This window comes from Psammomys obesus, unplaced genomic scaffold, assembly GCF_907164565.1.
Source record: "Psammomys obesus unplaced genomic scaffold, mPsaObe1.curated_primary_1811, whole genome shotgun sequence".
NCBI lineage: Eukaryota > Metazoa > Chordata > Mammalia > Rodentia > Muridae > Psammomys > Psammomys obesus.
In genome coordinates this window covers 750,380-764,169 of record NW_026596069.1, presented here as the reverse complement: position 1 = coordinate 764,169, position 13,790 = coordinate 750,380, and the positions used below count along the sequence as shown (strand labels likewise).

Genomic DNA, 13,790 nt, shown 5'->3' with positions numbered 1-13,790 from the left:
ACACACACACACACACACACACACACACACACACACACACACACACAGCTCCCTGCCGGGTCACTGGGTCACAGAATAATTTGTACTGAGATGGCCCTTCCTAGAACATACAGCTGTCCGTGCACACTCTCATTTGGTTCCTGAGCTCTTTGTGGCAAGTTTTGCACTCCAGTGTAGGTGGTGGTGACTCAGGGGTTCAGATACTTGACTGAGACCACACAGCCAGGCAGCCACAGAGTTGAGGCCAAAGCCTTGCTGTTTCCGTTTGGAGCGTGCCGGACAGGTGACAGGCTAACATCTGCTTTTGGAGCCTTGTCTTTTGAAGAGAGAAAGCAGAACCTGGGTTTGAGTCCTTCCATTAGCTGAAGGGAGGGTGAGTGAGGGTCAGGAACTGTCTGGGGCCCACTGGTCCTCTCCTCGTCAATCACCAGTCCCTTCTTTTACTACAGCTCAGAGCCCCGACAGTGCAGTGGAGACTGCTCTGGGAAAAGGCATCACAAACGGTTTGCTAGACATAGTTTCTTTCCTAACTTACCCCCAAGCCTGTTCACAAGTAGAAGGGGATGGGAGTGAGGTGCAGAGACCAGGAGGAAAGTACGAGAAAGCTTTCTTTGAAAGCTTTGTTGAGCTAGGCCCAAGCACAGACACCTGTGGAAGTCATTTTGTTCAGTTTATAAAACGACAAAACACAGTGCGTAATCAGAAGTAAATAAAACCATTTCAGTGCTTGGAAATCACACACACACACACACACATTCACACATATACATACATACATTCACACATATACACAAACAAACACAGACACACACTCTCCCCCACACATATAAACACACACTCTCCCACACATACATAGAAACACACACACACAGTCACACACACACACACACACACACACACACACACACACACACACACTATTTTTAAATAAAATGGGACCAGTGCCAGTAACATGATCCTTTCATTTAAAGAAAGGACGCAAGCCCTCCACCTTGGTGTTCGGAATCAACAACAGCATTCTCAAAACCTAGCTTGCAAATGTCTCTAGAGATGAAGACAGGTCACTGCTCGGGAAAGCTGGTTTGGGAACACGAGGATGGCTGCAGTCCAAGAAGGGCTGCCCTCTTACCCTGTGTGACTGAGTATGGGCTCTCAAACATGCTTCTTGGAATCCTCGGTAGTACTTCTGGGGAATAAAGTTCTAGATCATAACTTACATGAGTGTCTGTGCGTAAATACATATTTTTAGTGCAAAATATAGTCACATGATTCGAATGTAACGAGAGTATATCTTCTATAAAGCAAACCTCCCTCTAGCTTCTCAGGTTAGCCGGGGGTTAGCTAAGTTTACCAGTTTCTTTGAAATCCTCTTGGAGATCTTTTATGCATACAAAAAAAAATTATCTCCTGGCTTTCACACACATATTTTTCCACAGAATCACTTTTTACACTTGCATAATATTCCTGTGTGGGCGTATTGTAATTTATGTAAGTGATTGCTGCTGGGAGGTACTTAGCATGTTCTCCCCATGCTCCTGTTACAAATCGACCCCTGAGGGCCATCTGTGTGGGTTCATTCCTGCACACGCCCAGGGGACACAGCCTGCCTGAGCTCTAGTCGTGGTTTGGCTACTTGTTCGATTTGTTTCTTGAGGTCATTAACCTAATTCTTGTCTGCTTCAGTTTTTCTCATCTGTAAACTGCAGTAGATAAGAACAGCTCCCGCCTTGTGGGGTGCATGTGAGGATGGTTAGGAGAGCCTGAGCCTCAGAGCAGAGCCCGAGCAGGAAGAGGTCATTAGTACTATCCACAATTACTTCCTAAGGCAATCTTCCTAAAAGCGGGATTGCTCTGTCAAAGGCTATGCAAGCGTCCTCGGCAGTGATTCTCGTGAAAATAATTTTATTCTTTTATTCTGCCAAATTTCCCACCCTTACCCCTCCACAAAGGCTACACCAGTCCACACTCCTCCTCTGAATAACAAGGGCTGCTTTTTTCCACACCCTCACAATCCTGTGGCATTATCACGTCTTTAATCTCTACCAATTAGCTAGGCAAAAGATAAAGTCTCTTTGTTGTTGTAATTTGCATTTATTGGATGACTGCAGCGGCTGAACAGTTCTTCTAAGGGTATCGGCCTATTGTGCTTCTTCCTTTGGAATTGTTTGTTCATGTCTGCAAGTCTCTTTTTCTGCCCAGCGCTCATCTTACGGATTCTCAAGAGCGCTCCAAAAATACCAAGGCTACGAACCTTTGGTTCCAATGTTTTCTTTCCCCCCAGTTATCTGCTTCTTGCGTTTTTAAAATGCAAGGCTGGTAGGCCTGACTATCTTCCCCCTTCTCTCCCTTGCTTCCTCTTTTGCACCAAGAAAGCTTGAGCATCAGTGGAACCTTCTGGAACCTCATGACTCCGAGTGGGAGTCCTGCCCAGAACCCTTCTTTTCCTCACGCCCCAGAGTGCCTGTCACACCTCATAGTTCTGAACTCTGAAAGCTAACGGGAACCACCTGGCCAGGGGTTTGGGTACAGGCCGGACATTGAGAAACAGGGCCAGGAAAGCCATCCAGGCGGGTGAGTTCCTGGGCTCCTTAGCATCTTCCAAAAGTGCCTGAGGGCATGCGCATGCTCGGTGTATATCCCGTGCCTGGCGACTCCAGGACTGGCTTCAATCTAAGGTTAACCAATAGCTGTCGTCTAACCTTGGTCTAGCGCTGACCTCCTGTGACTGGGACACAGAAAGCTTTTTGTGGGTTCCAAAGTGCCCACTTTTCCTACTGTGGTGTGTCAACTTCCCTGCTGCAGCTCCGACAGCAGGGAAGTCTTGTCCCCTAGCACCGTGGGCCACTTTGCTCCCAGCCTGACTCCAGCAGGACACTGAGGAGTGGGAGTAGGGGGAGGAAGCCACGCTGACTCTGCTACCCTTGCTTCCTGACTTGAGTCCCAGCCAAAGATGATACAGTAGCCAGGAGCCACTGCTTCACGAGAGGATGGTGAGCCTGGAGGGCACCAGACAGAGGCAGCCGGCAGGACCAGGGGGGCTGAGGAACTGGGTTCCAAAGCCACTCCACATCTTCGTTAGAACAAAGGCTATTATTTCAGATCCTAAGGGCCCCTCTTCATTCAGTGGGAACTCATGTGTCTCACTTAGCCACTTCTTGACAGCTCATGCACTTCTGAACAACACACCTAGTTCATTCACTCCATATTCATTCATTCATTCATTCATTCATTCATTCATTCATTCATTCATTCATTCCCTCCCTCCCTCCCTCCTCATTCAATTCATTTTCAGTGAATGATTCAAGCCACGACATGCCAGGTACTCTTCATTCCCTAGGGAGCGAAGTGAGCTAGAAAGTCTTGAACTTGGGGAGCACAGCTTCAGTCAGCAAGTAACCACCAAGAAGGATGAAGCAGTGACAGCGAGCTTGGGAGTTTACAGCCCATGAAGCCGAAGAAAGCAGGGGCTGGGCAGAGGCAGGCCCAGGTGATAGGGCTATAGAGTCAGGCTGGGAAGCCCGGAATGGGCTTGTGTTTCCCTTTTTAACTCCGTATGTGTTGGCTGGACAATTTTAAACGACATATTTGGGCTGGGTCATGCTTGCATTGGGCAGCACTGGTCTGAAGGGCAACAAGGTAAGAGTAACCGCATGCTTGAATCACGCTGTGCTCTTCACAGAGACTTCTCTCTGCTAGCTTTTTGGAAGTGCCTCACAAGAATCTTTTGCAAGGTGAGGACAGATCACTAGGCTCAGTTTTCTGCATCTGGAAAGTTCCTTGGTAGATTTATCACAGCAGCTCAGATGGTAGGAAAGAAGAGCATACACCAGATGGCCCTTGGAGCCATGCCTGGGAGACCTCTGCAGCTCCAGTCCTGGGCCCGGAACCCTGGAAGCACTCTGCGACAAGGGCTGGTGACCTCCCCAAGATAGCCCTGGATTTGTTCTGAAGGTGTCTGAGGAAGGCATTAGAGACTCAGGAACTGCGGATGATAGTGTTTGTGTTTTAAGCTCTTTCTTCATCTGAGCATAGAGCCCTTCTCCCTCTGTGGCTTCTGGGCATCAGACCCAGCACTAGTCCTTCTGGGTCACTTGGGACAAGGCTCCGAGGTTCACACAGCAGACCTCAGGCACCTAGAGACAGCCCTCGAAGGGTTGCTGACGTGACTGGGCTAGCTCCAGCCCCTCAGAGCTCTACCTACTTTATGCCCAGGGACTAGAATGCCATGCGATGAGAGACCATCACACTGGGTCTCAGGAGCGTCTTGAGGCCAGAGCTGGACCAAGCAGAGGCATAAACCCTAGGGATGGAGGGGGTTCTGTCGGGACAAGAGCCAAGGCCGGCATTCACCCTCCATCCTGATCACGGTATTTACTGAGCATCTGCCACGTGTCAAGTCTCTGGCTCTGCCTCACACAGATGTGACGTAACTCTACGTGGAATAACCAATCCCCCTGAGTTCAGTTTGTCCCCCTCTGTCACTCTTTTGTTACATAAGAAATATATTTTGCTGTAGAAAAATTACACAACACAAACAAGGAGCAAGAAAAAACACATTAACATCAATTCAATTATCTTCAGAGAGAAAACCCACTGTTCATATTTTCAAATATCGCTTCCAAAACATTTTCCTTTAAAATGCCTTAGATCCCTTTTCAGGAACACATTGGAAAACATTTTTCCAAGTCAAGCAATACAGCCATGAATCATTTAATGACTGCCTAATATTCCATTGTTCAGACGAATCTGTCTGGTTGCCTCCAGTGATCTTCTGATATAACTTTGCAGCAAGGTAGAGAAGAAATGGCACCCCGAGGGATGGGTAGATTTCCCCTCACAGAGAGGAGGCTTGCAGAAGCCCAGTGCCCAGAAGCCAGAACAGACGACAGACACTGGATAAAAGCAACAGGAAACTGTGCATACAAGAAGGGGAGGGTAATGTTCAAGTCTCCGCCAACACACACAGCTGTTGCAGGATATTTGATCCCATTGTGAACCCCAAGACTGTGACCTGTAAAAACCTGTTTCTTGTTTGGTGTGGCTCAGCCCTAGCACACACCTTTACTCCAAGAGCTTTCTGTACACAGGATTTAGTAAAGTTAACCCTAGGTCAAAAGGCAGACCAACAAAACAGCTAACCAGGATTAAGTAGAAAGGAGGGACTTTGAAAAAAGAGTATTTAAGACAGTATAGAGAAAAAGGAGCTTTTTGGCTTTTTTTTTTTTTTTTTTCTTTCTGGGCTCTGAGCTGAGCTAGCAGCTTTCTGTTTTTAGCTTTTGGGTTTTGGCTTTTTCCTTTGGGACATGAGCTGAGTAGGAAGCTGGGTGCTTTCTCTGCCTCTCTGAGCTGGCAGGGTTTCACCCCAGCATCTGGCTCCTGAGTCTTTGTTGATAAAATCAAACAATTTGGGATTTTATTGGTTTTGGGTTTGGTTTTGTTTTAACAACACTCAACCCCACCAGTGATACTAGTGATAACAGGGGTAAGCACATGGCCTAGGAAGGCCCTTGATTACTGAGTAGTACTTCCCTTGTTTCCTCCTCAGACCAAGTTTCCTCTGTGCTGAAATCCCAAACACTTCTTGAGTTGAGGGAGCTCAGGGGTCCTCCCACCAGCAGGGTCAAGGAACCCTGATGGGGACAGAAGGATGTGGAGGGATGGCCTTTGGAAGCTTGGTAAGGTGAAGAGGAAGGTCTCTCAAGGCCAGCACAAAGATTTACCTGGCTGAGATGATGTTCCAAAAACCCTTAGGATATATCTCATGTGGTATAAGTTGGGCCATGGGGTATCTAGTGGCTTCTGTTTCCTGCCACCTAGAGCTAACCAGAGCATCTGGCCTGTATCTATGTGACAGGCCATCCCCAGAGAGCACCTCATTAAAGATAGCAACTGAGAACAACAACTCGCTCCTTCCCCACATCCCAGCCTGGAGGCCAGGAGGTGCTGCTGCCAGCTGCTTGACCTCATTCCTCTCAGGAGTGGGCGGTGGGTGTGGAGTGCAGAGATCTGAGAGTGAGACAGACAGGCCGTGGCCAGGCAACCTATTGGGAAGACCTGGCCCCAGCTCCCCCCTTCCAGAACCAAGGGCAGGGACACTGGACTCTTAAAAGGGTTAATGACCCTCCTCTCCTGACTAAGACTCAGCACTCCCCTTTGCAGCTAACACCTGGAGACAATGCGGCCAGCCTGCCTGGCATCAAAGCCTCCCTCTGCCCTGCTGCTGGCGGGCTGTGGGCTGGCCCCCTCCCCACCCCTCTCCCACCTACAAAGTGACTGCAAACCTATTGCAGGTTAATTACAGACTCCAAGTTCAAATGAGAAAAGAAAAAAAAAAAAAAAAAAACCAAAACAACCTTAAACTCAAAACATATCTGGTTCAAGTGGGCACACAGGATCTGCTCTGTGAAATGGACATGTGTGTGTCTTCCTCATAGCCTGCTGAAGGGCTGTCTGATGCCCACAGATTGGCCTCACTGAAAGACTGGATGACCAGTTGGGGTTTTGGCTTTTTATGGGCTATGCAGGCTCAGCCTGGTACCTGGCTTTATTTTGCCCTCTTCGTTTTTCCATCTAACAACTATTCAGACCCAATGGGCCTGTGTTGTGCCAGCACCTACCAGTCAGGGAGACAGTGCAGGACAAAACAATCCTTATCCCCCAATCCTCGGGGCTCAACCTCCCCCTTAGGGTTTAGTGTCCAGGAGAGCTACTCTCCTGCACCAGCGAAAGCCTAGCACCCCAGCTATAAGGCAGAGCAGAAGCAGCTATAAGCTGCTAGGAGTGGCTGAAGGCAGAAAGCAGAGCTGACCACAGGACAGGTTGCAGGGAATGCAATGGCAGCAAGGCCAGCTAAGATGTTTCTGCCTTAGGGTGGCCTGTGCCTATCCAGAAGTGCCAATCACAGACACACAGACAGTTGAGTACTGTGCTCATCCCCAAGCCCCCATGCCAGGAGCCCAACATCCCAAGAGAACCAGTGGCCTCCCCAGGGCTTTGCCAAGGCCAGGGGCAGAGAGAGAAAGTCCTGGCCACCAGGCAGTTTCCATTGCAGAGCTTCTTAGGTCAGGTGGAGCCACGGGTCTGTGAGCGGCAGAAATGGGAGTCTGGGGGGTGGGGCTGCTGTGGGTGGGGAGATGGCCCAAATCCCCAGAGCAGGTCACCAGCTGCCCAGACACCACAAAGTCTCAGGTGCTTTCCAGGGCTCGGACGCCTAGTGCTACCCAGTTGAGGCGCAACAACCAGGGGAGAATGGAACTGAGGAATTGAGGGCACCTCAGCTGCAGGGTTACGAGGGCAAGAGGTCGGACTCAATCTTCTGGGAAAAGAGAGTTACAAATTGTCACAGATGCCAAGGTCCCACTCTCCCTGTTTTGCACTGAAGGCCTTAGGTAGGCTGTCTAGTCTCCTGGGACTTCAATTGACTCATCTGTGGGCCATGCTTCTGTTTCTTCTCCCAGGAGAATGGAAGGAGATGTCTTGGGCAGAGATACAGAAGCTTCCGGCCTTCCCACCTCTTTAGTGGCTGGGAGCCGAGGTAGGGGACAGAGCAGATATGATGAGCCCGGAAGGCAGTTACCATCTGCCCAAACCTTGTTTAATCTGTCCGCTGGGGAAGGCTGGGCTTGAGACAAAGTCTTAAGCCCTGGTCCAGGAGAAGTCAGTATGGAGACTGCCTGCTGTTGAAGGGGTAGGGCAGCTGTGGCTTGGGGAACCCAGAGGGAAGAGGAAAGGACCCTAAAGCCTTTGTCTTCCTTGGGCTGGCCCTGTACCCCTGCCTCCTCAGTCTGGGTAGGGAGAGTTGTCTGGGTCTTGGGGAATCCAGGAGGAAAGGGGTCAGCTGACCACCAAGACATTGCTGAATTCTTGGTCCCAGGGCTTCCTTCTGAAGGGTCTGCCTAGCTCATTACTAAGCAAAGTAGTACCTTTGTGTTGAAGTGAACAGCCATCTGCTGAGGCGTGATGTCAGGTTCACGTGGATTTTTAAGATTAAATAAAATACAGACATGTGTGAAGCAATGTTGGGCTTCAGGGGAAGGCCTCATCAGGCCCTGCACCAGGAAGCAACAGCCTTATACTCACCAGTCTCTGTGCCTCCAAAGACACATATAGGTTCTTGTTAGGTGCTAGGGGTGGGGCAGGCTAGTGTGGGCAGGGGACTAGAAGCAAATCACTCCAGTCACTAGCTCAGACATGACAAGTGGAGAGCTGATGTCTCTAGCTCCTCCCCACTGGATGCCCTTTCCATAACCTTGGCATCTGTGACAACCTGTGTCTCTCTTGGCTTTCCCCAAAGTTCAAGTTCATTCAGCTTGCACCACCCCTCTTGCTTTTGTTACCCTTCACTGCCTTCAGGGTCCTGAAACAGGCTACACTGTCCCCTGCCCCAGGGCACTGTGCCAGCAGGGTACACCTGGCACACTTGCCTCTACACTCCTTGCCCACTTCCTCAGAAACCTCAGAGATCATCAGCCTCCTCTGTTGGCAGCGGGGCCACTCAGAGGATGCAAAATTTCTGGTTAGCCCGTGTTTCTTCCCAAATGCCCCCTTTCTACTTTTCCTGAACACTTCCTTCCAGGAATCACACATTCCGGGCAAATCAATCTGAATACCATTCTCCGTATAGGAAACAGAATGGAGGGAGCCGCCATACCAGCAGGCTGGCGTACCAAAGAGGCCTCGGTGTTCACTGGCTCTGACCAGTGTCTTGTGTAAGCACCTGCTACTTAACCTCTCTGAGCCTTCATTTCCTTGTCTGAGACACAGGGGCCATCCCACCCACCTCTATGAGTGGAGATAATACATGTCAGGAACTTGGAGCGGGACCTAGAACAAAATTATCTTAGTCCCTGCAAGCTCTTCTTGATCAAATCTCAGATGCCAACGCCTTCACTAATCCACCCGGCCATCAGCAGCCTCTGTTCAAATCAGACTCCCTGAATCTTTTCTCTGCCCTTCTTGGGGGCATCTTAGCATGGAACATACTAGATACTTATCTTCTAGACTTGGAGGGGTTGGGGGAGGGGATGGACTAGGGCTTCATGATGTTGTAGGGATGTGGCCAGAGGCAGTGCTCACTGCGCATGGGCAGAACAGATGCATCAGTGATGTAAGGCTCGGCTCTGACTGACGGGCTCCTCAAGCGGCCTGGGTAGAGACAGCTAAAAGCACCCTGGGCAGGGTGGGGCCCCCCATGCTTAATCCCAGAGCTGTTTCCCACCCAGGTCTTCTATCCAGCTCATCCCTCAGCTCAAACAGGCCTGTCTATGCCTCACAACAGCAGAGCTGATGATGAAATCAGGGGCCTTGGGGAAAGGCTGATCTCTCTGGGGTACCACTGCCTCCAACCCAGCTTCGGTAGGAAGCCCACCCACAGCAGCTCTTTCTAGGAGAATGTCCATCTTCAGAGAGAGAAAGGAGCTGGCTAGGCCTCCACATACAGAAGTTGGAATGTCTCAAGAAGCACCCTTATTTGTTCCTTCACTCAAACACAGACAGAGTGCAGCTCAGGCCAGGTTGTGACGCTCCTGCTCCTGTGGCTTTGGAGCTGAGCCGAGCAGTGCTCAGGAGGCTTGGAGAGGTCTGCCAACCTAGTGATGGGTGCCCACGAAGCACAGAGGGTCTGCTTAGCTCTCCTTGGGTGCCAGGAAAAGTGGGAGGGGTCAGTCTATGCTAGACCCCAAGGGATAAGCAAGAGTTGGCCAAGAGAAAAGAGTGACGGTATGTCAGGTTGAGGAAACGGCACGTTCATAGGAACGCGTGGTGGTAGGCCCTTTACCCTGAAGGAACTGAGAAATTCCATTAAACTGTACTGGTGGAGAGGCCACAGGAGCTGAAAGGGAGGAGCCTCCAGTGGCTTGCCCTTGGCTGTCAAGCCTTGCCTTGTTGATGTGTACAATTCCCTCTCTGGCCCTCCGTTTCCCCATCTTTATAGTGAAGTGACATAATTATGAGCTCAGATCCAGGCTTACCCAACTCCACTCAAACATCACAGTACCTTCTGGCCAGGCCCACACTTTCAGAGTTCTTGAGACATGTCTGCAGTTTGAAGAGTACTTTTGAAGCAGTCCACGGTCTTCTAGCTACTCACTAACACACACACACACACACACACACACACACACACACACACACAATCTTGACTGTTAATTGAAAGATCTCCTGACAGCTCTGCCCTGGTCCATCCTTCCACACACAGGGGTATGGGGTGTGTGGCTCAGGATGTCTCAACTCCTTCTAGGATGCCCCTGCTGCATACCCTCTCTCCCAACTGGTTCCAAGAAGGCCAAACTCCTGACCCCATGACCAGAAGATGACTATACTATCCTGTGGTCCCTGCCTACAGTACAGTGCACTGCCATCATAGCTTGGTACTGTGTACTTCCAAAGCCCCCTGAGGTGCCAGCCCATACACTTTGCCCAAGTGACTGATCTGATCTGAATGCTCAGCTCCCTTCCTGTTCCTCCAAGTCCACCTCAACCCTTCCTCCTCTCCCTCAAGGCCTCCCGAAGCACCTTGGTTGAAAAGCAGAATCTCTCCCTTTATGTTTTTGGCACCTCTTCTCAGGTTAGATTCTGCAACTAGAACAAGACCCGTTTACATCTCTCTCGTCTTTTAGGGTGGTAGGCCAATTAGTCCCAGGGATGGAGCTGGGTCAGCACATGGCACCTTGAGTACAGAATGGAGCTAGGGAAATGCCTATATAGTTGGCACACCCCGGTAGGGGTCTGCTTTCCAGCTGAAACTGTGACTCTCAAACTGGAGCCTTAATCCAACCCTTAATCCACTATGAAACCAGCTAACACACTGCCAGCCCTTCCCCCACACTTTCTGATTCTGTAAACACGGGTTGAGACTCGGACGTTCACATTTCTTTTTGCATGTATTATAGGTGTGTGTAGATGTTCGTGAGCATGTGTGTGCACACACATATGTGTGCATGTGAGTCAGTGTCAGGTGTCTTCCTCAGTTGCTCTCCTCAGGTTTGTTGCTGTTGGTTTGGGTTTCTGGTTTGTTTTGAGGCAGGATCTCTCACTGACCCTGCAGCTCAATAATTTGGTAAGGCTGAGCGGCCAGCAAGCTCCAGGGCTCCTCCTGCCACTACCTCTTCAACGCTAGGATTGCAAAGCGTATGCCACCACACCTGGATTTTTATGTGGGTGTTATGGGTCCAAACTGGCCTTCTTGCCTGGCGCGGCAAGCCCTTTACTCACTGAACCATCCTCCTAGCCCAAGAGTGTACATTTCTATCAAGCTCCCAGTTCCCACTTAAATGGCTTCTGCACTGCCTGCCACTACCTGACTGCCACAGCCAGGTGCCAAGCTCCTGGTGAGGGCAGGGACTCAGTGCTCGTCTCTGAATCCCCTTTGGGTCTCATCATCTCTGTAGAGCCCAGGAAGCAAATACCTGTCTAGCTGATCCATGGGAGGGCTTGCTCCAACAGGTGGCCAGCAGGGCTCCTCTGGCTCTCACTGGTTTGTCTGGAGGGGGACAGAATGCGGAAGAGCCTGGGGCTAAGTAGATGTGGCTGTGGAAGGCAGGGCAGGGGCAGGATTCAGCTCAAGAGCTCATCCTTCTGTTAGCTCATGGCTGATATGAGTGTCCCCGTCTCAGTTTCCCTGCCTGTGAGGTGGGGTGATAAAGTAATATGCGTGAATTTGTGGACTCAGCTTTGGTAGGGGAGGCTCAGTCAGGCAATAGAAGCTCAGTTAATGCTCACAGAGTAGAACACAGAACAGCAAATGGAAACACTTTCAATTTGTGTGGTTACCACACGGCTAGGGTTCTAGGCCAAGAAGCAGAAGATGGCTAGTGAAGACAACTCTGAAGTCAGAGGCAGGCCTGTGAGTGCCCGGCCAGCCCCTTTCCTCCACACACTCCTCAGCCACTGCCCCAGGGCCTGGAAGCTTTTGACACCTAGAGCAGAGGACATTCCGAGTCCAAGGACTCTGCTTGCTATCATGCTGCTGCTGCTTCAGTAGCTCCGGAACCCACCCTCGCTCAAGAGCCCAGGCCGTACACACAGGAAAACGGTTCTGGATTATACAGCTTGAAGGGAGACCATCTCCCCCCAGCCCCCATTTACAGCCTGAAGCTGAAGCCCACAGTCCAATTTGACTTCTGTCCCAGGCTTTGTGGCCACCCCATCCCAGGTGACTCACTGCCCCATCCAGCCCCACTGCTGCCCTGATCTAGAAAGACCAGTGCTCTCTGTCCCCTTTTCACCCCTGCTGCGAGCCTGGGACCTGCGCTGAGGATCGTGAGTCTTGGTCTGTAAACCGCTTTGAGCTCTCAGGATGAAAGGCTCCTGGGAGGTACAAAGTCACTCCCTGCTCCTTGTTGTTCCTCGTGCACCCAAGGTGCCAGGGAGCCAGAGCAGAGTGTGAAGTGCAGGCTGCACCCCAGAGTGTCAGGAAGATCGCTTTAGGTGCCAAGCTCGGCAGGGTCAGCCAGGGGCCAAGATGGGGGGGCAGTGTATGTGTGTGTGTGCTGGGGGGAGGGTTCGGGGTGATAACCCCTCAATGCCTTCGGATACGCGTACGCACATGAGAACAACCATTTCGGATCCCGTAGACTGGAGCTGGTTCCAGAAGCCTGACCGTTTGCTTTACCAATGGGCAGGGAAAGATGGGAAAGAAAGACTTTGCAAAGTTTTTTTTTTTTTTTTTTTTTTTTCTTTTTGTATTATCCAGGGAATTCAAATGATATATGAGCAGAGCTCTTTGCTTGTTATGCTGGTCCCCCTTCACACTCCTGGGCTCCTGGCAGAGACCAGAGCCCTCCCGCTGTCCTCTATGGGAAGATGAAGATCCCAGTTCACAGAGGAGATTCAGCAGAAGCACATTTCCATCCAATCCCGACTCCTCTTTCAAAGGTCACACCAATGAATTCAAATCTGATCACTGAGCCTGTCTCTAACCAGGACTGGTTCATCATTGTCTTTGCAGCCAGATCCTCCTACTAAATGTAGTCTCACAGCTCTTCTCCATGGGGACTCTTGGGGTCACAGTCCCAAGAGATGAGACTCTGCCCCTCCCATGTGGAAGATGAGAGCTCACAGCAGATTGTGCTGCCAGGAGTCCAGAGAGAGGGACACAGTGCCCATGCCACACGGAAGCGTGGTAGGAGCGGGTGCCGAATGCCTGGCTTCTAGCTGAGGTGTGCTATCTTCTGCACCAAGGTGGACTTAGCATAGGTCCACACCCCCACCGCTGCCAGGGCTGGCAAGGCCATGCCTTGGAAGGAAGGAATACGGATTGTTAGGGACAGCCCCGGGGGGGGGGGGGCAGGGAGCAGAAATCGGCCCCATGAGCTCTTCTGTGAGTCATGAAACAGAGCTTACACCTGCAGCTCTGCCCCTCTCAACCCTCCTGTGCTGAGGCAGGGGAAATGCCCATTTCCCCACAATGCCTGGATGGAGGGCACCCTCCTCTGCTTGCTAAGGAGGAACCTAGCTACTGCCAGGGGGCACCAATTAATCAGTATCTTCCCTGCTTTATCCCTCTGGTGCTACAGAGTCCCTCCTTACTTTTAAGAAGGTGCTAGAGAGGCATATGCTCACTTTCCTTGTCTGCGCCTTTCAGTTCTCAGTGAGAGGAGGCCTGGTCCCAGCTGAGGCCCCTCTCCAGTGGCCCTGTGCCTATGTTCTTGCCAGAAGGCGCAGTCTCTGAGAATGTGATAAGGTCCTGGGAAGTTCGGGTTGGCATAGAAAAGTGTAGAGGTCTCCATCCCTGAAGGCCATGGTTATCTATCTATCTATCTATCTATCTATCTATCTATCTATCTATCTAT

The 13,790-nt window shown here is 50.8% G+C and overlaps 1 protein-coding gene across 5 annotated transcripts in view; it reads right to left on the bottom strand.

Moving 5' to 3' along the window:
* The window catches only part of Nrg2 (neuregulin 2), a 180,368-nt gene that overhangs the window by 41,763 nt on the left and 124,815 nt on the right, over positions 1–13,790 (bottom strand). The gene's annotated exons all lie outside the window — the stretch shown is intronic.